This window comes from Pseudopodoces humilis, chromosome 25, assembly GCF_049639895.1.
Source record: "Pseudopodoces humilis isolate 2021_Gansu_Grassland_sample_001 chromosome 25, ASM4963989v1, whole genome shotgun sequence".
NCBI classification, from domain to species: Eukaryota; Metazoa; Chordata; class Aves; order Passeriformes; family Paridae; genus Pseudopodoces; species Pseudopodoces humilis.
Window position 1 is genome coordinate 798,282 of NC_142224.1, and position 24,392 is coordinate 822,673.

At 54.2% G+C, this 24,392-nt stretch overlaps 1 long non-coding RNA gene across 1 annotated transcript; it reads left to right on the top strand.

The window, feature by feature from the left end:
* Positions 1-16,241: 16,241 nt before the first annotated feature.
* Positions 16,242-20,366, top strand: LOC148182580 (uncharacterized). The gene is made up of 2 exons (XR_015774520.1): positions 16,242-16,522; positions 16,633-20,366. It is a non-coding gene; the product is annotated as an uncharacterized LOC148182580 (long non-coding RNA).
* The last annotated feature ends 4,026 nt before the right edge of the window (positions 20,367-24,392 follow it).

Below are 24,392 nucleotides of genomic sequence, written 5' to 3' on the forward strand. Positions count from 1 at the left end.
GAGGTCTCCAGTTCAGGAGAGACCAGACCCTTCTGGAGCTCTAAAGGGGCTCCACTTGCTCTGATCTCCACAGAAAAACAACCAAGCAAGCAAATACATCCATTATTTCTTCCCTGAGATGAATTCCTTGAAAATATCTCACCTTGTGAGATCCACTGTGGATGGTACAGGAGGAGACCAGGAGGGAAGGGACAGAGAAGCGAGGCAGCTCCACCAAAAACATAAATAGCCAGAGGAATGAAAAGGATTAAAAAACCCCAACCCCAAGGTGAATTAAAGGAAAATAAATTACTAAAGCAGGAGTTTGATGCAATTCCAAGGATTTGACATGGAAGTGTGTTTCCCATTCCTCTCCTCCACCAAGAAGGTTTCTCTTTGAATCAGATGAACCATAAAATAGAGGAAATTTAGAACAACCCAGAAAAATGGTGTTTCACAGCCCTTCCCAGTCAGGGCTTTCCCTTGGAGAGCTCTGGCACCTCAGGCCTTGTGTCCACCCTGTCCCAGCAGCTCGGGGGACTCCAGGCAGATTGAAGGGTTCCTGTAGCTGGAGCAGCCTTTCCATGGGAAGGGCTTTAGGGGGAACACCTGCTCCCAGCTGGAGAGGAGCCCCGCTTTGGGAAATCTCCCTGGCTGCTGTGGGGTTTGACACGGCTCCGTGGCACGGCTTTGCCAGGCACGGCCGGGGCCTCCCGGGCAGCCCGAGCGGAGCAGGGCCAGCAGGAAAGGCTGGCTGCAACTCTGACCAACTCATGGGCCAAAGAAACCATCTGGGACAAGAAGGGAGTGCTGCTCCCTGTGCCAGGAGAGGAGATCTGCACATTTCACAGAATGGCTTAGGTTGGAAGGGAACTTGAAGATCACCTCGTTCCAACCCCCTGCCATGGGCAGGGAATCTTCCACCAGCCTCAGACAGCAAAAGTACGGAGGGGATGAAACCTGGATTCAAAGCATTCACAGGGAAAGGAGTGGGGGTGAAAGAGGAATCTGTAGGAAGGGGGAGGGAAGGCTTGGTTTCCTCTGTGCCAGTGATGGAAAGCACCTGAGGAATATCCCGGAATCCACGTCAGGGATGGAACTGGATGAGCTTTCAGGTCCCTCCAGCCCAAAGCATTCCAGGATTGTGTGAATGTCTCAGAGGTGCCTGGGCCAGGGACACTGCTGGGAGCACTGTTCAGCTCCCATGGGCTGTGATGGGAGCACGGGGCTCACAGCTGGAGCTGTGCCAGGCAGCAAAGCGGAGCCTGCTGGAGCAAGGTGAGTGCAGAGCGGCAGTGTCCAAACCAGGGGCTGGAGCAGCGCTTGGGAAAAACCCCAGCAGGGAGCAAATGAAAGTGCTGTGAACTCAGAGAGTTCAGTCAGAAAAACCTGAACCAGGACAGAGCTGGGGTGGCCCAGGGCCCTTCAGCTGAAGGCTGTTGGACATCAGTGGCACCCTGCTCTCCGTAAGGCTGCCTTTCCCCTCAGTAGCTCAGATGTGAAGGCTCTGACATAAATTACAGAGTTTAAGGTAAAACCAGAGCAGCTGCCCCAAAGAACAGAGTTTGCACAAGTTTTCCTGCTTAGAAACAACCATCAGAGCATGAAAGCTTCCTCCATTTGGTTTTCCAGAGGAGAGCAGACAACCTCACTTTTCCATTCCACAGCCATGCTTACGACAGTTTTTGGGCTGCCAGAACAATATCAGCTGCTGTTCTTGGATATAATTAGCCCAGATATTTTTGTGTTTGAAATACATTATAGACAAAGCCCACACACTTTTCCAGTTAACACCAAACCCCTTGTGCACATAGGGATAACAGGTGATTATAAAAATAACGTGGTGCTTATAAAAATCTCCTGGTGCCCATGTGAGCAGCTCCCACCTCATGCTGTGGGTTCCTAGCCACACCGGTGGCACACGGACAAAGATGAGGTGATCCTCTGGGGCCCAGGGAGCTTCTGGATTTACACAGCTCGTTATAAACCCTGGGTGTGACCCACTGGAGCTGCTGCTGGGCCCGGCTCCCAATCCTGCAAAACCAAGGGGTTTGTTTCAGGGGCCTGCCATTGGGTTGAGGAGCTTCAGTTCGGGCTCTTAACTAGAAAACATTCCAAGTGTGTGAAGAGATCAGGATGTTTCCCTGCTCCTTGGCAGGCACGGAGCACCGCGGGCGGATCCGCTCTGCCTGCTGGGGAGCTGCAGTCGTGACACGGAGTCGTGACACCGACTCACATCCCGGCCACTCCGGAGGTGTCCAGTTGCTCGCTCAGCTTTGTTGACTCTGCTCCAGTCACCAGCCCAATTTCCTGGACTTATCTCCCCCAGCAGATTTCCCCTCCCTCCCTCCCTCCCGTGGCCCATAAACACTCGAAATCTCCTGCAGGCCCAATCTGGGCTCGCAGCTTGTCGGGAGCAGATAGCAGCAGATAAGGGGCCAGGCCACATTGTCTTTTTCCAGCCTGCACCCGGAGTTCACTTTTAAATCTGAAAATTATTTGCTCAAGGAAAAGGAAATGTGCCTGTGTGTGCTGGGGGGCAGCGGGAGGGGAGGGAAAGAGGAAGGGAGCTGGTTCAGAGACCGAATCGGGGCACACGAGAGGGAGGATTGATGGAGATTGATGAGGGAAGTTGGGCCCTTGGAGCCCCTGTGCTGCTGTTATCCTGCCCTGCTCCCAAACATCGGGCCATTCCCAAAGATTGGGCTGTTTCTGCAGCACAGCCATGAGCATCTCCCACCAGGCTCTCCACGGCCAAGATTGGCTGGAGTCACACACAGCTCCTCACACCTTGGGAAGGACACCCAGAAAGAGGAGTTCTGCCAAGTCCCATTGTGGGACTTCATTACTAAACCAGTGGAAAATCCCAGAATAAACACATTTATACCCAGTGCTCAAACTGGGATGGCAGGAAACCTCCAACCCTGCAATCTGTCATTCTGCATGGGGGAAAAGTGCTCTATATTCCATGTCCCTACAGTGCACGGTAACACCTTATGCCTTGTTCCCATCAGCAAAAAGAAATTATTTAATCTCCCAAGTCCAGAGAAGGTCAGCGCTCCCAGCAGGAGCTGGAAAGCACAGGAGGAGCTGGGGAGTCACTGCAGGACCTGGGAAGCACAAGAGGAGCTGGGGAGTCACTGCAGGAGCTGGAAAGCACAGGAGGAGCTGGGGAGGCTCTGCAGGAGCTGGGAAGCACAAGAGGAGCTGGGGAGGCTCTGCAGGAACTGGGAAGCACAGGAGGAGCTGGAGAGTCTCTGCAGGAGCTGGGAAGTCACTGCAGGAACTGGGAAGCACAGGAGGATCTGGGGAGTCACTGCAGGAGCTGGGGAGTCACTGCAGGAGCTGGGAAGTCACTGCAGGAGCTGGGAAGCACAGGAGGAGCTGGGGAGTCACTGCAGGAGCTGGGGAGTCACTGCAGGAGCTGGGGAGTCACTGCAGGAGCTGGGAAGCAGAAGAAGAGCTGGGGAGTCACTGCAGGAGCTGGGAAGCACAGGAGGAACTGGAGAGTCAGTGAAAGAGCTGGGGAGTCACTGCAGGAACTGGGGAGTCAGTGCAAGAGCTGGGGAGTCACTGCAGGAGCTGGGGAGTCACTGCAGGAGCTGGAGAGTCTCTGCAGGAGCTGGGGAGTCACTGCAGGAGCTGGGGAGTCACTGCAGGAACTGGGGAGTCACTGCAGGAGCTGGGAAGCACAGGAGGAGCTGGGAAGCACAGGGTGGAGCTGGGGAGTCTCTGCAGGAGCTGGGAAGCAGAGGAGGAGCTGGGAAGCCCAAGAAGAGCTGGGGAGTCACTGCAGGATCTGGGAAGCACAAGAGGAGGTGGGGAGTCACTGCAGGAGCTGGGAAGCACAAGAGGAGCTGGGGAGTCTCTGCAGGAGCTGGGAAGCACAGGAGGAGCTTGGGAGTCACTGCAGGAGCTGGGGAGTCACTGCAGGAGCTGGGAAGCACAGGAGGAGCTGGGGAGTCACTGCAGGAGCTGGGGAGTCACTGCAGGAGCTGGGAAGCACAGGAGGAGCTGGGGAGTCACTGCAGGAGCTGGGGAGTCACTGCAGGAACTGGGAAGCACAGGAGGAGCTTGGGAGTCACTGCAGGAGCTGGGGAGTCACTGCAGGAGCTGGGGAGTCACTGCAGGAGCTGGGAAGCACAGGAGGAGCTGGGGAATCACTGCAGGAGCTGGGGAGTCAGTGCAAGAGTTGGGGAGACTCTTCAGGAGCTGGGAAGCACAGGAGGAGGTCAGGACTCAGTGCAGGAATTGGGAAGCATGGCTGATACCTGGGGAGCTGAGCTGTTCCTGCTGGCTGTTCTGCAGTGCTGGGGTGGTGGCAGTGCCTTAGGAAAGGCTGTTTTGAGCTTTCATTGCACAGCCCCAGTGTGGAGCTGCAGCAGCCCCGGGGCTTGGGAGCGCTGCTGTGTTGGCAGAATGCTCAGGGTGGAGGGGAACTGGGGAGCTCCATGGCTCTAAACCCTTTTTTCCAGTGTCCCTTCAGCTGGGTCACTGCAGCCCACGAGCAGATATTTCCAGCACAGGGCTGGTCACAGTGATGAAGCTCCTGTGGAGGAGGAAGTCCCAGGCAGCCCCTTCAGCCCATCCAGCTTCTCTCTGAGCTGTGCAGAGTTTCCTTTTTGATCTCTGAGATCCCAAGATACCCCGGGTTCCGTGGATCAAACAGTGGCTCTGGGCCCAGGTCTGAAGGAATGATGAAGGGATTTTGTGAGCCCTGCATGGGAAGTGCTGCGTTAATCTATGGATTGATCTCCTGATGGTGCTGAAATCAGCAAAGACCATGGTTGTCTCCAGTGGGTGCAAGGTTTAGACCTTCTCTGGGCATAAATCTGGAGATGTAGATAGCTATTGCCTGAGAAGCTGGGGTACAGCAGGGTTACAACCAGCACAGGGAAACCTGAGGGGTTGATCCTCCACACTTAAGATCCAGGCAGCTCTGAGGTGAAGGAAATATCCACATTTTTACACAGATTTGGGAAAAAAACATCTCAGAAACAAGAAGAAACAGGGCAAATTATCATGGAATCCCAGAATCCCAGAAGGTTTTGGGTTGGAAGATGGCTTTAAATCCCATCTTGTTCCAGCTCCTGCTGTGGGCAGGGACACCTTCCACACCTCATCCATTATGGGGCCTAAAAAAGCAAAGAAGAAATTGGGCTGGCCACTAATGCCTTCTTTATCAATGGGCTGGGCACGCCTCATTTGGAAAACTCATTTCCCGGGATCAGAGAGGCTCTGATGAAGCTCCAGGAGCTGGGAGGGGAACGTGAGCTGCTGACTGAGCTGGTGGCCAAGCAGCAGCTCCTCCACCTGCAGCAAGTTGTGTGCAAAGAAAAGTCTGAACCTCTGGAAGTAAAGGGGTCCTGGTGGGACTGGCAGAACCCTCTGGAGGCAGGGAATGAAGCACTGAGGTGCTTTGTCCCAAGCAGTTTTCAGTCTGCTTCCCAGACCTGTCCTGCAGACTGGAGATGAGAACAGGGCTCCATTCCTGAATCCCTGAGGGGACAAATGTGCCCAGTGCCATGGCAGCTGGGTGCTGCTGGATGTGGGAATGCTGAGGCCAGAGCTGGGAAAGGACAGAGCAAGCAGCAGAACATCCCTGCTCCACGCTTCCCCAGACAAACCCAGGGAGTGGCTGGAGCACCACGTGGGGCTATTTTGGGAAGGAAGAGCAGCTCAGTCCATGGGGATTCTCTGCTCCATCACCTCCCCACACCATCTCTGGCCTCCTCCAGGAGAATCCTTCACCTGCTCATGTTTCCACAGTGCCATTGAAGGAGGAGGGCAATGAGAACAGATGTCAGCTGCAAACTCAGCTTTTATGGTTGAGCCATCAAAAAATGGCCTCAAAAATTCCAAGGTGGAATTCTGAGGGGCTGGGCAGCTGCTAAAACACCACCCTGAGTCCCTGGGTGAAGCCAGAGGTGTGTCCAGGTTTCCCTGGCTGGATCCTCCACAGCAGAGTGGTTTCAGCTCCCGTTCTCCATCCTGGCCATTTCCTGCTCCGATGCTTGGATTCACAGTGCCTGGCCAGCCGTGACCAGCCAGGGAAATGGAGCTGGCCCAGGCAGCCAGGGCCATTCATGGCCCCCAGGGGGAGGAACAGAGGCCACGATAACATCACTTCATTTCAGCCAGAGCCCCTTTGTCGCTGGCCCATTCTCGTGTGATCCCTCCGGGAGGAGCGGCTCGGCCACCGCTGTCCCCAGCACAGTCAGCACCCAAACTGGGGGCAGCAGGTGACCTCAGAGACACCTTTCCTTGGCTGGATTCCCAGACTCTTCCTGGGGATCAGGACATTCAGCTCTGCCACAGACACAAGGGGTGTCCCCGTGCCTCAGTTTCCCCATCCTGTTCATCGGGAGATACAAAACCGTCGGGAGTTTCCAGGTGTTTGGGGAGCCCTGGAGCTCCCGGTGGGAAGAGCACTGGGGAGAGCCCCTCTTCAGCCTGGGACCAGACAGGCTCTCTCCCACTTCCCATCTCATTATCCTCCTCATAAAAACCAACTCTCCTCAGGCCCATGTCCCAGTGTTTGGGTTTGGTTTGCTACTGGAATCCCCAGCGAGGAGCAGCAGCCAGATGGCAAAGGCAGCCCAGGCCAGCTTCCCAAGGAGCTTCCCCGGGAGCTTCCCTGGGAGCTTCCCCAGGAACTTCCCAGGTTCCTGGCTAAGACAAAGACACAACCGAGGACAAATAAAGAGAAACAGAGGAGCAGAACGTCAGTGAGAGCAGAGCCCCAGGAGGGGGGAGCAGGAGGGGCCAGCCTGGACTCAGGATCAAAGAGGGGGGGGCTGCAGCCTTGCCCTGGTCCTTGCCCACCCCAGCTCCCCGTGGAAGATGTTTCAGGAAAGGTGAAAGGAGTCTCCTGCAGAAGGATGGATGCATGGCCATTGCTTCTTGAACTCTTTCTCTGTTACAGAAGTTCTGTGGACAACAAAATGAATCCAGCCTGTTTTCCTGTGGGCTCATACTCCTTGTCCCCTGCTCATCCTCTTCCTTCCACCGTGTCCTGTCCCACCAGCCAGGGCTGGGCTGGCCCTGCTGAGCCAAGCAGAAGGTGTCACACCAGAGCTCTGCCTGGCTCTCTCCTCCACCCAGATGCTGATTTTTATAAAATCTGTAGAAACTTAATAATGACTGGGACATCCAGACTTTGAAGTGTGGTCAGTCAGTCTGGGCGGTGAGAGGAGAGGCAGTAAATCAGATGGATGAGCAGGGAGATTGCTCCAGGTTTCACTGTCAGGAGTGCAGGTCAGCTTCCCTGCAGCTCTGAAATGCCTCATAAATGTCTTTCAGTTTCAGAGTTTCTTCCCAGTGTTTTCAAACATGAGGTGTCCTGGTTTGGTAGCTGTCAAATACTTTTTTATTTCCACCCTGAGAACCATTTGGTTTAAGAAAGCCCTTGAATTCTACATTGAACAGCACTCAGGATTTATGTGGTTTGATTCTGTCAAAAATAAATATTTCTCTTTTCATGATTCCTTCCCCACCTTCCTTCCTTTTCTTTTTTAATTTTTTTAAATCGGGAATAGTCGAAGCTTCAAAATCACTGATGAATCAGAAAGTGCATTTCTCACCCTGCTTGGTGGAGTTGCCTGCCTGGGGGTCTTGGCCCATGTGTCGTGGTTTTAAACCAATAACTAAGAAAACTACTTATTTCTTGCTGTGAGATATGAATTAGAACAAGAGCAAAACAGGCATAAAACTTAAAAGGAAAAAAAAAAAGAAAGTTTATTGACAAACTACAATAAGAACACAAGAATAAACTTCCAGAAAAACCTTTTCATCCCCTGTCTACCCACTATTCCCTTGTTCACATGACAAATGAGACAAAAACTTTGGAACTTTGATGGTTAAAACAGTCCCAATTCTTGCTACAGTCTTTTCACCAGTCTTTATAGAGAAACAGAAGTTTCTTCCTGTTAATTTATGGAGTTTCTCACAAGAAAAACGATTTTTGTTATAGTTTTCCATTGCTCTAATGTTAGCTGCCCAGAGCTGCTATTATTAGAGCCCACTCCTCCCATTTTCACATCACTCTGAAGTGTGTATGGGCCATGAGTCTAGGGATGGGATTTTTAAGGATAAGTTATTCAAAGGCAAAAAGTCTTCTTCATCTGTTTCTGTGAGCTTCACTAGAAAACAGTTTTCTCATTGCCTCTCAAGGCTTCAAATCTTCCAGCACTTCACTGTACCATAATTACTCTACTTTTTACTCAAAATTTACACTTTGAACACTCTATTCCTCCCTATATACTATCATGAATTAAAGGAGTGTTTTCAAGACCTTATTGTCCATTTCCATAGTTTTAACAGAAAGATATTTCAGCTTAATTAAAGCATCTTCTTAATTCTCTACCTTTTCTGAAGCTTCTTTTCTTTCCTGTCACTGGTAGTTTATAAAGTATCTTTTCATGTTGATCACTCTCTTTTTCTCTCTCTGGATAAAAAGATTAATCCGCAAGTCTCATCTGGGAAATGAAAGAATTAAAATCTTGCCCAGGCTGTTGTAGGTAGTTCTGTGGCCTCGGCCGGTGCAGGAGCTGGAGCCGTCTGCGATGGAAAGTTCCTCATGGCTGCTCTGAAGAGTGTAGTCGCCGCGCCCAGCCCGCTGCAGGTCCAGAGCCTCTCTTCTTCTTCACTCAGCAGTTTCTTTTCTGAATTTAGTTACAGCAAAAAACCTGCAGCCGAGCCAGAGATCGGCTCGGCCCGGCCCAGCCAGAGCCCAGAGAAAACTTTTTCCGCAGGGCCTGCATCCCCCGGCCGGGAGACGCTGGGCCCAGCCCAGTCCCCGCCCGGCCGCATGGCCTGGGCAGGGAACGGGAGGCCTGGAGTTCTGCCACCCTTCACAGCCAGGAAACAAAGAGAACCAAGAGAGCTCTGGTTTTACACTTTAAGGTAGGGTTCACAAGTTGATCTCACTTTTCAATGGCCTAAACTGCTGTCAATTCTCAGCAATGACCGATAATTGGTCAGGAGAAAAGACTCCAGGCAGTTCCCAGCAACTTAAACTTTCTTAAAGGTAAAGTAACTCCATGACACCCATGGCTGTTCCCTGGCCTGCTCCCACTGGGATGTTGCTGTTGGCTCCCTGGATGTGTGCAGGTGCCAGGCAGGGGGTCTGAAATCAGGGATGGTGACAATTCTGCTGTAAACACCAAGGTGATGACACTGCTGCCATAAGTGCAAAGATTTACCAAAGGAACTTTATTGCTGAGGCATCCTCAGTGCCAGAGGGCTTGGCAAGGGTTGGGGTGAGGGATGAGGGTTGCCTGGGGCTGTCTCGGGCAGGGCAGAGCAGTGTGGGTGTCCTGCCCAGGCTCTGCCTGCCTGGGAATTCTGGAACACGGCCCTGATGCCACCCAGGGTGGAGATGTGTGTCCATCAGCAGGAGATTTCTGGGCAGCACCACAGGGATTTCCCAGGCTGATGGGTCTGTGAGGGAAACCATCACCTCCTGCCCCACACCTCTCCTTCCATTCCTTTCCAAAGCCATCCCCCAGGTTTCGAATGAATGAACCCAAATCCCCTGAGGGTTCCAGTGTGCTCTGGGTGTCTCCTGAAGCCCTGAGAAAGGAGCCTTCCCTGGGAAGCTCTCCATCCCCAACAGCTCCTTGCCCCTTCTCTGGGCAAACAGCAGCTCCCAAGCCCTGGAGGGGGGTGAATTATTCCTGGTGCTTTTCCTGCTATGGAGGTCACAGCCTCCTGTGAGAGGTTTGGCTGGGGCTGAGGCAGGAGCAGGTGCCACCCCTGCCCTGGGCAGTGACCTGCCTGCCCTGGGGGTGTCTGTGTGTCCTGACACTCCTCTGTGCCATGTGCTGTCCCTGCTGGCCCGTTTGGGAAGGGATCATTCCAGAGCCTGGATGTCCTCACTCCCCACCTGCAGCAGGAAAACGGGCACAGCTTCCAGCTGAGCTGGCCTGCATGAGTGCACCACTCAAACAGCAGCACTTCAGGAAAAGTGTGTCCCCTTCACTCTAGGGCTACCTCAAATATAGAAAAATCCAGATTTCCCAGCATAACTGGGATCACAGCTCTTTGCAAGTTTCCCACCCATTTATGCACTCTAAATGCAGATGCAAGAGTGGTCCCAGCTCCAGGATGTTCCTGTCCCTGCACAGGGGCACAGCCAGCTCCTCTATAATCAGATTTTTCTTTATACTGACAAAAATTCACAGTCACTCCGATTCTGCACTTGGTGATGTGTGGAAATACTGGGAAATATCTTCAGTGATGCTGGGAGCCGAGGCTGATCCCTGCTTTGGTCAGACTCCTGCTCTCTCTCGTGGCAGTTTCACAGGAACATTTCCAGCTGCTGGAGATTATTCAGTGCATTCCCAAACTGCCAAGGAAAGGTGCACATCAGGATAGTTTCCACTTGGCTGGGCAGCGTCAGGTACTCCCTTCTGGAGCAGTTCTGGAGAGTGATGAGAAACTTCTCACACTGGGCAGAGACAGGACAGCAGCACCCAAAGATCTGTTCTTTGCGCAAAGAAACCAATTTCTGCTCCCTGAGCACCATAACTCTAGTTTTCCTTAATTATTTTACCTAACTGCAGTGGGATTTAGTGATGCACAGAGGAAAGTTCTGACCTGGGCAGAGTGGCAAGGAAATCAGGTTTGCAGGTGCAGGGGAATCTCTGCATTTCTTCCTGGGCCTTTTCAAATCTCTGTGGGGGAATGAGCAGGACAGGCTCAGAGGGGCTGGGGCAGTCTCAGAGGGGACCAGCTGTGTGTTTCAGCTGGGAGCAGCTCTGCTGTCACCCTTCCATGGCCCCCTGAGGGCACCTGTGCAGCACGTGGCTCCTGTAGGCTCTGGGTGCTGGGATGCTCTGCCCATGCCAGGGATCTTCCTTTGCATCACCAGCCCCTGGTCCCTCTGGGAGAGCTGCTGGAAAGCCAGAGCCTGACACCAGAGCAGAGCTCCACCTCTGCCAAGTGATTCATTTCTCCTGCCTTCAGACATTAAATGTATTTACAGATAGACATTTACAGATGTAAACCGTGCTGGCTGCGAGGTGCCAGTGTCCTGCTGTCCCCTGGCTCTGCTCCAGTCAGCCCTGTCCCAGCCAGGCCAAGCATGGGGGTCCCATTCCTGGGGCAGCTGCTCTGAGCACGGTCACAGGCTTGGGTTCAAATCCCATCTGCAGCAGAGCTCAGCTCAAGCGAGACAAAACATCCCTTCCCTGCCCCCAGCACCATGCACAGGGCTCAGGAGCAGAGCCCACGCTGCACTGGGGTGTGAACATCATGCAAGAGGGCCTAGACTCTCCAAAGACTTTTCCAACATGGATGATTCCATGATTTCATGAGTCTGTGACCCAATCCCAACCTGCCAGCTGTGATTGCTGGGCTTTCCTTAACCAGCCACAAGCCCTGATGTGAAAACTGGCAGCAGAATCAGGTCTCTGAGGTGGCCAGGGGTGCTGTGAGTGCAGAGTCAGGGGCAGGGCTGGGGTTTGATGTCCTGTGACCTGTCACTGATTGGTGAAGTCAGGCTGGGGAAAATATGGGAGTTTTCCCATGGATTTACACCTGGAGTGCTCAGGGGATGAGCTTAAATTGATGACTTTGAACCAGTGCTGGAGGTGGGCTGAGGGTGAGGCTGAGAATGGGCCCCATTTCAGTAGGGCTGAGGTCACCCAGGGGAGGACACCAGCCCAGGATGTCCCCACAGGGGAGGACACCAGCCCAGGATGTCCCCACGGGGGAGGACACCAGCCCAGGATGTCCCCATGGCAGAGGACACCAGCCCAGGATGTCCCCATGGCAGAGGACACCAGCCCAGGATGTCCCCATGGCAGAGGACACCAGCCCAGGATGTCCCCACAGGGGATTGCCTCAGCACTGGTGTAACCCAGCACATTTCCCTTTCTGGGGCGGTGTTCTCCTGCCTCTGGAATGGGGTTTGCTGTTTTTGGGGCTGCTGAGGCAGTGGTGTTTCTGGGCAGGCTCTGGGACACCCCAAGGTGCTGTCCTGTGCTCAGAGCATCCTGGATCATCCCAGCAGCACCCAGGGCTTGGCTGGACTCTCCTGGCTTTCTGCTCATGGTGGGTGATCCCTGCTCCCGGCTGACCCCCAGATGACATTTCCCTGGAGCAGCAGCTCCGGGCGTGGGGCCTGGCTGCCCTTTGGGATCAGCCTGCAGGAGGGGATGGGGACACTCCTCACCCCCCAGGGACGCTCTAAGTGCAGACTCCTTTATGCCATGTGCAGATGGAAGGGGCCCTGAGGGTCCATCCGAGCCTCTGGGGCAGCAGGAGGGATGCAGATCCCCATGGAATCCCCCTCTGGAGTGTCCCAATCCCCCTGGGTTCCGTGAGCTGCTCACTGGGCTGGGAGTGCTTTCCCTGGGATGTCGCTCCCAGCTGAGCTCTCACCGTGCCACGAGCCTTTTCTGGGAAGCCCCAGCATGTCAGACAGACCCTGCAGGATCCATGGATGCTCCTCCTTTCCTTCCAGTTATTTTTTGTTGTTTTTTTTTGCTTTGTCAGTCTGAGCAGATGTTCTGCACATCTGGCCGCAGCGTGTTTGCTCTGCAGGCTCGTGTGTGCTGCGCTGGGGACACAGCAGCAGGGGAAGGAGCAGGGATGTCTCTGCCCCATCTCCTGCTGCACAATGCAGAGGTTTTGGTGCCTTTGCTGCTGCTCAGCGGCACCCTGTGGCTGCGGGGTCCCAGTTCAGCGGGCAGCCTGGCTTTGGGGAGTGGTACAGAATAATCACTGTGCTTAGGGCTGAGGCTTGCTCTGCACCATGACCTGGGAAAAGTCTTTCCAACTTGCCATGTACCAAAGCTCTGATGGGAAGTTTTCCCTGAGGAAAGGTGATGATGAAATACTCCTTTATTTTCTGAGTGCAAGGACTTCACAGCCTCAACTGCAGAACAGAAATATTATCAGAAAACTACAAATCAATAATTTTTGGTTGCTTAAAGAAAGAGATAAATCGCTCTCTAACAAAAATACACTAGGAGCATACGGTAAAACATTTGATTTTCCACTCCGGAGCAGAGAAGTCCATTTGATGTGAGTGTGTGTGGAAAAAAGAGATGCATTTCTGAGCATCCCTGTGTGTCACAGGCCAGCCCTGCTGGCAGCTCCAGCTGAGGGTTTGAACTGCCAGCCTGTGGTGAGCAGGAAAGGAATTTCTGCACAGCCCCATTTCACAGCTCTGTTTTATGGAGACAGCATTGTCTGGAAGCAGTGTCTCCCTCCCTAAATGCTCCCTGATAAAGCTATGGCTTGCTGCTGCAGAAGTGAAACAGGAAATTTATCCAACACCTCTGTGGAGCCGTGGAAAGCAGAGTGCTGGAAGACTGGGAAGTGTAAAAATCATGGCAGGGTACAAAAAAGTCCTTGGCCTGGGCTCTGGGCTGTGAAAATTGAGTCCTTTGTTGACATCAATCCCGATTTGCTGTATTGAGGTGAGGAATTCCGTGATTGCAAAGGCAAATTCCCAAGTAAAATTGTCCTCCCGTGCTGTGGTCTGGGTAATAAAGCCCCAAAATAGCTGGGTGGCCTCAAAGCAAATGGGGATTTGGGTTTTTAGTATAATATCCATCATTTCCAATTATCTGCCTTATCCCTCTGGGTGGGGAGATCCATGAAGCAAAAAAAAAAGGGAATGGAATACATTTATTTATAGAAACAAAGGTGCTGATTCTCCCATCTCCCCATCTCCAGGGGAACGGACAGGACAGGGGATTGTGACTTTTGGAGTTATTGGAGAGCTTGAGGGGTGCCAAGGGGGTCCCCCAGCTCCTCACTGAGGATGTGCTGCTAAGGAGTCCCCGAGGAGCTGTGGAGCACCGAGGGGTTCAGCTGCACCCCCTGTCCCACGGGGCTCATCCCCTGCAGGAGGGGTGGGCTGGGAGGGCCCTCGTGGGGTCTGGGGTGTTTGGGGGATTATCCAAGGCTTGCAGGGGGCTGCTGGTGAACAAGGTGGGGGTCAGCAGGTTAGCAGTGGGAGGGAGGAGCTGTGTCTCTTCCTTGTCTTTCCACAGGCGGAAAAAAGCTCATCCAAGTTGGAAAAGCCCCTTCAGCTGCTCCCTCTCAGGTTTAGGGACATCCAGTTTTGTGCCCCAGGGCAGTGACCCCTGAAGGAGAGCTGGGTCCACAGAGTCGTTCTCCTCCTGCTGGGACCTGCTGAGGGTGGAGCAGGTGGGGCAGGAACAGAACTGAAAGAGAACTGGGAGCTCCCCAGGGAACGAGAAAATGGGGAACTGCTTCGTTTGGCTCTCTCTGTTTGGGGAAGTGAGAGGGAAAACTCCCACTGCAAGAGCCTGTGGATGCTGAGGAAGGATCCAGAGAAGCACGTGCACAGCTCAGGAGGAGGAGGGAGAGGAGGAGGAGGAAGAGGTTTCCTTTGAGCATGGAAAGAGGCAGCCTCAGCCCAGCCGGAGGAGCCGTGGCTCTCCCAAGCTCAGGGTGCCCTTCCCTGCATCCATAAAGCCCGGGATGTGCCCATGGCAGGGGAGCCAGGGCTGGGCACCAGCAGGAGCTGCTGAGTCTGCTCTGCCTGCAGCCCACACAGCCCCAGGAAGGGCCTTTCCTCCATCTCCCATGGAAATGCTTTCCTCCACCTGCCAGGAAGATGCTCTTCTCCATTTCCAGGAAGATGCTCTCCTCCATCTCCCCGGGAAGATGTTTTCCCTCACCTCCCTTGGAGATGGTTTCCCCACCTCCCACCAAAATGATTTTCCTCCATCTCCAAGGAAGATTCTTCCCTGGAGCTCCCATGGAGACGCTTTCTTCCACCTTGTCCATCCTGGTTCCCTGTCCATGAGCAGACAGAGGGGTTCCGTGACACCCCGGGGGGAGCTGGAGGAGCAGAGGGGGCTCAGCCCACCCCTGCTCTCTCTCGGCCGGCTCCAGCTCGGGAACTCTCTGAAATGCTGGCATCTTGTGGCAGCTTGGGAAAACAACATTTCTACTGAGGCCAAAGCTGCTGCTTTCAGAAATCCCTGGTTGTTTCGGGTGGGGATGGAATTCTGGTAAGCAAAAAGAGAAACTGGGTGCATTTGTTCAGGGAGAAGAGGGGATGTGGAAGACCAGCTCCTCCCATCCCACTATTCCTGCAGCAGCCCTGTCCCTTTCAGAGGATGTGGTTATCAAACAACCAACTTCCCAGATGGATTTTGATCCCCATTCTTCCTCCATGCCACATTTTGCCCTGCCTGTGGTCTCTGGGCCGGGAGGTTGTGTCAATCAGCAGAGGAGCTGAGACCACATGAGACATTTCCCCTTATCCTGGAGATCTCTCTCATCTGATTTTGAAAGATCTGAAGGAGCTGAGATTTGATGGCAGCTCTGTCCCCTCCAGCCAGTGCCAGATAGGGGTGAGAAATCTCTGTGGGTTTGGCTCAGATCTTCTCCAACCCCTTTTGCCAGATGGACTCCCGGCCAAGCTCAGCTGCAATGTTGGGAATCCTCGTCCAGCAGGATGGATTAAGAGTTGTTTAAACCATTGCAACAAGGGAGTTCCCACAGCTGCAGATTCACCCAGGTGCTCAGTGGGTTCCAAATCCCCTCCCTCAGAGCCCTCCTGGATGCAGATTCTTGTCTCAGAGCATTAAATCACCACGAGCAGCTCCCAGCCCTCCCTCCCTCCCACCCTGCGCCGCTCCTGGCAGGGACACACTGGGGATGCTCCAGGAGCTCCTGTGGCCTTCACTGCTCTGAAAAATGGATTGGGCACCTGGAGCCCTTTAATAAAACAGGAAATGTCAAATATTCCAGGAATATAAATAACCTGGGAAAAGCAGGCTATGGGAACACCTGGTTCTGCACACTCCAGTATGGTCCCTGATGGTACCGGGACAGGAACTGGAGAGATCCCAGCTTTTGTCTGCAGCAGGACACTTTGGGGTGTCAGCAGGGCCCTCTGAGGCTGCCCAAGCACGAGCTCCCTGTCAGCTCCAACGGGATCCAGGATTGAGTCCAAGGCAGGAGCACAGGGAGGTGACACTTGTCCCACCTCCAACGCAAATCCCACTTGTCAGCAGCTCTCCCAAACCCTTTCCCTGCTCCCCCACGCTGAGTGTCCTGTCCAGGTGAGCTGAGCCATGGCCAGGGGCTGTCCCACTCTGCTGCTGAGGGATGTGAACTCAGAACACCTGGAAAGGATTAGACAGCCCCAGGTGTCCCTGTCTGTCCTGATAACCCAGCAGGGCTGGGAGCAGTGAGCTGTTCCCTGCTCCTCCAGGAGGATGGGAAAGAGACCAGAGGGGCTGTGGATTAAGAGGGATCGGGGGAGTTCTGGGGGTGTTTTCTGCAGAACTTCTGATCTGGCAGCCTGTGGGGTCTGGAAGGACCAGGGAGGCTGAAGGCTCCCAGGGAGGATTTCTTGTGGGCATTGGCAAAATGTGCTGGGATTTTTTCTGGGAAAAATAACCAACTTCTAAAGAATGTGCTGAGGGAATGTTTTCACAGCCACAATGGGTTTGGAAGATGATGCTCATAGAGAAAAGACCAACTTAAGGTATATCAAGTTCAACATTGGAGAGAACAGACACACTTGGGGGCAAATCCTTCTTCTGTGAGTGCTCTGTGCTTTATTTGAGGGGGGAGGCAGCCTGGAAGCCATCCTTTACCCAGGGAGGCTTCTGACATGTAAGCCCAGCTCTAAATCACTTCCTCCTTTATTAGAAATAACCATTGGCACAAGCTGCCACGGGAAGTGATGGATTCTCCATCTCTTGAAGTCCTTAAATCAAGACCGGATGCCATTTTGGAGGAGATGTGGAGGAATAAGGGATTCAGTGCAGGAATAAGGGATGGACTCATCTGGGCTGCGTTAGACGGGAAGTCAGCCTGGATAATCGATGGTCCCCTGTGCTTGGAGCTCTGTGGAAGTTCAGATCTGCAGCCAAAGTGGGAGGCTCCTCACGTGCCTTTGACAGAGCAGCGCCCTGGGTGAGGGAAAGCCTCTGAACTGCCTGGGAAGCTCCCAGTGCCAGCAGATTTCTCCTCTCTGCTACCTGAGGCTGTGTCATTTCCCAGGACATGATCTCTGCTCTGGACTTAACTTGGTGCACTCTACCCCCAAAGCCCTCCAAATGTTCCAGCTTCCTGCTCCCAGGTTGGGCACTCACTGATTGCCAGTGGTTCTCCACCATCCATCCCCTTCCCAGCTTTTCAGCACTTGCAGGTGGATCTCCTCCACCCTCTCACCCTGAGAAAACTCATAATAATTAAACTCAAGCTAATTACAGCAGCAGGGGACGCTGGTGCAAACTCCCCCACCCTGTAATAGAGTGGCCAAATGGAGATGAGCTTGGAGAACTTGTTTTTGGATTTTTCCAGTACTCTGGAGATGGATGTGTCAAACAAGCCAGGAAAAGGCAGGAGAGAGGGACTCCAAATGAGCTCAAAATGAAGATGAAAACTCAACCCAGGTTTGTTAACAGCGACTTTGTGCTCCAGGTCTTGCACAGGTGAAGCAAAAAGCACAGACACCAAAGTTTGGGACATTTAATCCTTGGATATTGCAATGATTTAATAGGGAAAGAGCATCTCACTTGTGACTTCTGCTGCCTAGGAGGAGAAGAAAAGGAGCCTTTATTCAACCCTGAGACTGTCTGCACCTGACAGATCCTGTGATGGAAGGTGGTTTGTGCTGCCCATGGCTGGACCAGTTCATCCCTCCCTTCCCGGGAGCTCGGGGGGCTCCAGCCCTGCCTTGCAGTGCGGCCGGACGGTGGCAGGCGGCTTCCAGGGATGCTGCTGGCTGCAGGTTTTAAAAAACCCCAGAAGCACAGGGGAGTGAAGAGTGTCACTTCAGGGAAAAGCAAAATGTGAAGCCTGTGCATAGATTTAGCCCTGGAAAAAAAGGAAAATACAGCAAAAAATAACAAGAGACACCGGGAAATGCTGCAAGGGATGAGATGCACCTGGAGCGCTCCCGGCTTTGCTGCAGCTCGAGGCTTTTCATGTAGGATTAAGCCTTTAAAGTGAAGCTGACAGTTTAAAACTGCCTTAAAGAGCTCAGATCCACCTGAACCTTCCAAAGAAGCAGCTCCATCAGCGGAGAAATGCCTCTACATTTCCTCCTCTTTTCCATTTAATTTAAAGAAAACCATAACGCTGTGAGCCAAGCACTCGGTGCTGATGGATGAGGGCTTGGAAGTGGCACTGACGGAATGCTGAGAGCAAGGGGAAGGGAGAGGGGGTAAAAATGTGTTATTTCATTACCTGGGCAGAGGGGGAGAGAGAGAGACAGAAAGAAAGAAAGAAAGAAGAAAGGAAGGAAGAAAGAAAGAAAGAAAGAAAAGTATGTTTTGGTTTTTAGGTGTAGGAATGGAGGGACTTTGCTGTAACACCAATGGAGATTTTATTTGCTCTTGCTTTGCATTGGAAATTGGCTTTTAACACAATTGAAGGCAGTATCAGTGATGTGTGTGTGTTTGCTGGAGGGGGAGCACTGGCAGCACCCTGCACTGAGCCTGGGGGCTTTGCTGAGCTCAGGGGGCTCAGCAGCGACTCTGCCAAGCAATGGGTGACAGTGGACAAATCCTCCCTTTCCTGCTGCTCCAGCTTCCAGCTGAACAATGAGGATAACAAAATCCCTAAAGGAGCCACCGGTTTGTGCTGGGAAGGGAATTGCAGAGGAACGGGGGCTTTGACCTGGGCTGGCCCCATGGATTCTGCTGTCTATGGATGCCCTGCACGGACCTGGCAAAGTCAGTGGATCCCTGGAAAGTGTCCAAGGGCAGCTTGAACAGGGCTCGGAGCACCCTGAGACAGCGGAAGGTGTCCCTGCCCACGGCGGGGGGGAAGGAGATGGGCTTTAAGGTGTCTCTCAGCCCAGGGGGACTCTGTGATCCCCGATGTGTGCGGAGCTCCAGCCCCGCTCCCTGGAGGTGCCTGCCCTGGCGCTGCTGCTCTCGGAGCCAGACTCTTCCCCTCTCCCCGCAGCTCAGCTCCTTTGGAAGGTCAATCCCCTCCTTCCCTGCGGAGCGGTGAGAGCAATCCCTGCCCTACAGATGTGCTGCCGAGATAAACAGCCCGAAGGCTCTGAGCTTCTCCAGATGCTGCCAGGGGGAGAGAACAGCCCAGCAGAGCAGAACAAATCCCCTGCAGGGAGCTCCCGAGCCGATCCCCGGCAGCACAGGGCAGCACAGGGATTTTTCCCAAAGCCGGCATCGGCTTGGGCACAATAAATTTCTTTTGTCGGAGGAGTGCGGAGCCTCCTTGACCATCCCCGGGGAGCTGTCGGGAGCAGCCTGGGCTAGCATGGCCTTCGGGAGGCGTCCTTGCGCTAAAGAAGCGCTTTTAATGGGAGCTGCAAAGCTTTGGGGCTTGGAAGCAGCAAAGCCGGTATTTAGGATGCCCAAATAGCAGCAAACCCTGGGTACAGCGGTGCCAGGGGTGCGCTGGGGGTCTGAGCTCGCTGCCCGGGGTGTGGGGTTACCCCGGCCTCAGCGGGTTCTGATGTGGGAGCGAGTCCCTAAAATGATGTTGTTTCCTCATTGGGATGGAGGATGGAGCATGTCTGCTCCCCATGGTGTGGTTTGCAGGGCTCTGGCTCACTCTGGGTGTCCCAGCAGTGGCTGCTCTCTCCTCACCTGCATCGCAGCCTCGGCAGCGAGGGGAATCCTGCTCTGAGGGGAGGGAGGGGCGAGTGGGAACTCCTGGAGGGACTGAAGGAAAAATAGAAATCATTTGGAGAAAGTTTAAGTCTCAGCCCCAAACCCCTATTTCTTTCCCCAGGGCTGCATCCCCTTCCCTGGATTGGGAAGCAGCTCTGGCAGTGCCATCCTTGCTAGAGCCTTACAAATTTGTGATGTTTCTGAGCAGGATCAGAATGGTTTAGGTCAGAACGGACTTAAAACTCAGCCAGTGCCACCTCTGGATGGACAGGGACACCTTCCACTGCCCCAGGCTGCTCCAAGCCAAATCCAGCCTGGCCTTGGGCACTGCCAGGGATCCAGGGGCAGCCCCAGCTGCTCTGGGCACCCTGTGCCAGGGCCTGCCCACCCTCACAGGGCAGAATTTCCTCCTGATTTCCACTCTGAACCTCCTCTCTGTTTCAGGACTACTGTGAAAGCTTCAGATGGAGCTGGGGGGACACAGCTCTGGTTGAACTCTGCCCTTGATGAGAAGCAGTGGGATTCTCACCAGAGAGGCAGAGTGAAAGCAGGGCCTCGGCGCTGGCTCCTCGTTATTAAATTGCTTCTGATTCTCGGCAGTGTCCCAAGGCCTGCCAGGGGCTGCGTCCATCACACAGTAAGATAACAGCCATCATAATTAATAAACTCTAATGGGAATGCACAGAAGCCAGAGCACAGGTGAATGGCAGGGGCAGAGGAACCTTTTAACATCCCCAGGACTGACCCTTCACTGCCCTCAAAGCCAAATGCATCACGAGTATTTTAATGAAATCCAGAATGGTTTGGGTGGGAAGGGACCTTAAATCCCATCCCATTTCACCATGGGAGTGTCATGCCATGGACAGGGACAGTTTCCACCCTACCAGGCTGCTTCAAGCCCCATCCAGCCTGGCCTTGGACACTCCCAGGGACCAAGGGGCAGCCACAGCTGCTCTGGGCACCCTGTGCCAGGGCCTGCCCACCCTCACAGGGAACAATTCCTTCCCAATATCCCATCCAGCCCTGCCCTCTGGCACTGGGAGCCATTCCCTGTGTCCTGTCCCTCCATCCCTTGTTCCAAGTCCCTCTCCAGCTCTCCTGGAGCCCCTTTAGGCCCTGGAAGGCACTAAAAGGTTTCCCCAGAGCCTTTTCTTCTCCATGTTGAACAATCCTAATTCTCTCAGCCTCTCCTTGCAGGAAAATAATTTCCACATTCCCTTGCATTGCAAGCTCCCCATGGGCAGCTGAGATTCCCAGGGCTGCCACACTGGGAGCATCCATGGATTTGCTGTTCCAGGTTAGCCTGGAATGGGCCAGATCCTGCTGTGGTGCTGGGTTGTGCTCTCCTTTCCTGCCAACCCCATTGCAGAGCACCCCTGGCCTCTGCGTGAGCACAGCCAGGGGAGATGGGGAGGATGGGAGGGTTGGTGGCCACTGGGACTGGGAGAAAAGAGTCAATCATGGCCCTGGAAATAACCCCAATCCACAGTGAGTGTTATTGCAGCCGTGCTGGGTGAGGCCAGGGCTGTGTCCCTGGAGAGGAGCTGGCTGCCAGCAAAAATCCTCTTAACAACAATTAATGGCACCTAATTACTCTTTCTTTTGTCTTTTATTTAGTAACGGGGCTCAGCCCAGGAAGCTCTGGCTTCCACTGTCGGAGTGTTTTGACTCGGGGCTGCAAAGGGCTCATTTCTTGCACAAACACAACCAGCAAAGTCCCTGAATTCCTGCAGTTCCCCTCCTGCCCCCCGTGTACCCTCAGGGTGTCATAGGGACATGCCCTGCACCATCAGCACCCCCTTCACTGCCTTGTTTTACCATGGCCCGAGATGGAAAATTTCCCTGCTCAGATCCCTTTGTCCCCGAGTTCTGTGTCTGTCCCACGGCAGAGAGCCCCCAGCTCAGAGGGGTGTTCTGCTAAAATGCTTCTGCTAACCCAAACCAGCAGCTCCACTCTTGGCTCCTGCTGGGAACCAGAGATAAAAGCAGGAGAAAATGGCCTGATCCATCCATGGGATCCTCTCTGAGCTCCAAGAGCCACAGCACTGGGATTTCCTGACCCAAAGCTCATTTCTTTAGTAGCCCTGGGTAGATTTTTCTTCTTTGAATTTCTTGAGCTGGTTCCTGATCCCATGTCAGCCTTTCCTCTCTCCTGGCAGTTTCCAGTGGCATCACTTTTGTGTCCTCCTGGGGTGGACAAATGGCCTTGGGGGCAGAGCACAGCAAGATCTGTCTGCTGGCTGCTGGCACAGCCTCACTGCAGGTCAGGGATGAAGGGCTGGGAACATCTCCATGGGGGCAGAGGACCACAAGGATCTGTTTAAACTTGGAAAGAGCAGCCCGAGGCTGAGCATCAGAGTGGCCAGCACGAGCAGGAAGAGGTGTCTGGGATGAGGATAGGGGTTATTTTGGCAAATGGTGAGGGATAACCACAATCCATGCCAGAGGAAAAGTCTGCAGGAATTCCCTGTGCCCGGCGGTGTGCGTGCTAAAGGGGGGTAAAAATTTCTGCTCCCAGGAGTGAGGGGTGAAACAACATTTGGGGCGGATGGGAGGCAGAATGGGGAGGAAAAGGGGGGCAAACTCTGCCCTGGAGCTGAGGGCAGGACAGTGACCCCTCCTCTGGCACGGAGAGGGCACGGGAGGGAACCAGGGCAGGGCAGCGGCCACACGAGCAGGCAGGAAGAGACAGCTAAAATAAGCGGAGGGGTGGAAAAGGGAGGAGAGAGTATCAGGGAGATAACAGAAATGTTAGAGACGAAAGGCAGAGGAAGCGAGCCGAAAACAGCCTGGATGTCATGGAAAGGTGAAGCTGCGCCTCCCGCCCAGCGCCGTGATCGGCCCAGCCCTGTCGTGATGCTCGGGGCTGCGTCAGACACACCGAGATGTGCCCTCTGCCCTCCCCCTGCCCCCGGCAGCGACCTCAGGGCACCTGGAAACCATCCGAGCTTGTCCCTGGGCTGCCGAGGGCAGGGACACCGCCTGTGCCGGCCAGGCTGCTCCTCTCCCGAGGGAATCAGTGCCTGTTTACTCTCTCCAAGGGACACGCAGCGTGTCACCGGCATTCGGGAACGAACCCCAAATTAATGATTGGCTCCAGTCCTTTCTACGTGGGATGTTTTTTATTTCCACGGCTCATCCAGTGTGGGAACAGAGCCGCCGCAAACTTCACCGCTGCTTCCACCTGATCGCGAGCCAGTGAAATCCTCGGCGGGGATTTTGTGTTTGCAAAAGCGGAGCAGGCTCAGGGCTCAGCCCCCAGGTGCCATTACCTCATGGTTGTTTGCTCGGGCTGGGAATAACCCGGCAGCTTTTGGAGTCAGAGGCCTGCCAGACACCTTTTCCCTGGCTGCGATCCCGGCGGCAGCACCCCAGAGCAGGGATAGAGCCGGGATAGAGCAAGGATAGAGCCGGGATAGAGCTGGGATAGAGCAGGGATAGAGCTGGGATAGAGCAGGGATAGAGCAAGGATAGAGCAGGGATAGAGCAGGGATAGAGCAGGGATAGAGCAGGGATAGAGCTGGGATAGAGCCGGGATAGAGCAAGGATAGAGCAGGGATAGAGCAGGGATAGAGCCGGGATAGAGCCGGGATAGAGCCGGGATAGAGCAGGGATAGAGCAAGGATAGAGCAGGGATAGAGCAGGGATAGAGCCTGGATAGAGCCTGGATAGAGCAGGGATAGAGCAGGGATAGAGCAGGGATAGAGCAGGGATAGAGCAAGGACAGAGCCTGGATAGAGCAGGGATAGAGCAGGGATAGAGCAGGGATAGAGCCTGGATAGAGCCGGGATAGAGCCTGGATAGAGCAGGGATAGAGCAGGGATAGAGCTGGGATAGAGCAGGGATAGAGCCTGGATAGAGCAGGGATAGAGCCGGGATAGAGCCGGGATAGAGCAGGGATCGAGCCGGGATAGAGCAGGGATAGAGCCGGGATAGAGCCGGGATAGAGCAGGGATAGAGCCGGGATAGAGCAGGGATAGAGCCGGGATAGAGCAGGGATAGAGCCGGGATAGAGCCGGGATAGAGCCTGGATAGAGCAGGGATAGAGCCGGGATAGAGCCGGGATAGAGCAGGGATAGAGCCTGGATAGAGCCGGGATAGAGCAGGGATAGAGCCTGGATAGAGCTGGGATAGAGCCGGGATAGAGCCGGGATAGAGCCGGGATAGAGCAGGGATAGAGCCGGGATAGAGCCGGGATAGAGCCTGGATAGAGCAGGGATAGAGCAGGGATAGAGCCGGGATAGAGCAGGGATAGAGCAGGGATAGAGCAGGGATAGAGCAGGGACAGAGCCTGGATAGAGCAGGGATAGAGCAGGGATAGAGCAGGGATAGAGCCGGGATAGAGCAGGGATAGAGCCGGGATAGAGCAGGGATAGAGCCGGGATAGAGCAGGGATAGAGCCGGGATAGAGCAGGGATAGAGCAGGGATAGAGCCGGGATAGAGCAGGGATAGAGCAGGGATAGAGCAGGGATAGAGCCGGGATAGAGCAGGGATAGAGCAAGGATAGAGCAGGGATAGAGCAGGGATAGAGCAGGGATAGAGCAGGGATAGAGCCGGGATAGAGCCGGGATAGAGCCGGGAGGAGGATGGAGGGTGGATGATGCTCTTTGGCCCCCACGCTTTACTCCCGTTTCCTGGCTGCCAATCTCGACTGAACTCCTCGGGCTCTGCATCACGACACGGCCGGGGGTGGGGGATGAGGCTCGTGGCCTCGGAGGGGCCGGAGCTGCAGCAGCTGCAGGCAGAGGAAGGGGAGAGGAGCGGAGAGATAAAGCCCCCTCCCCAGCAAGGCTGTGCTGCAGCTGATAAGAGCCCTG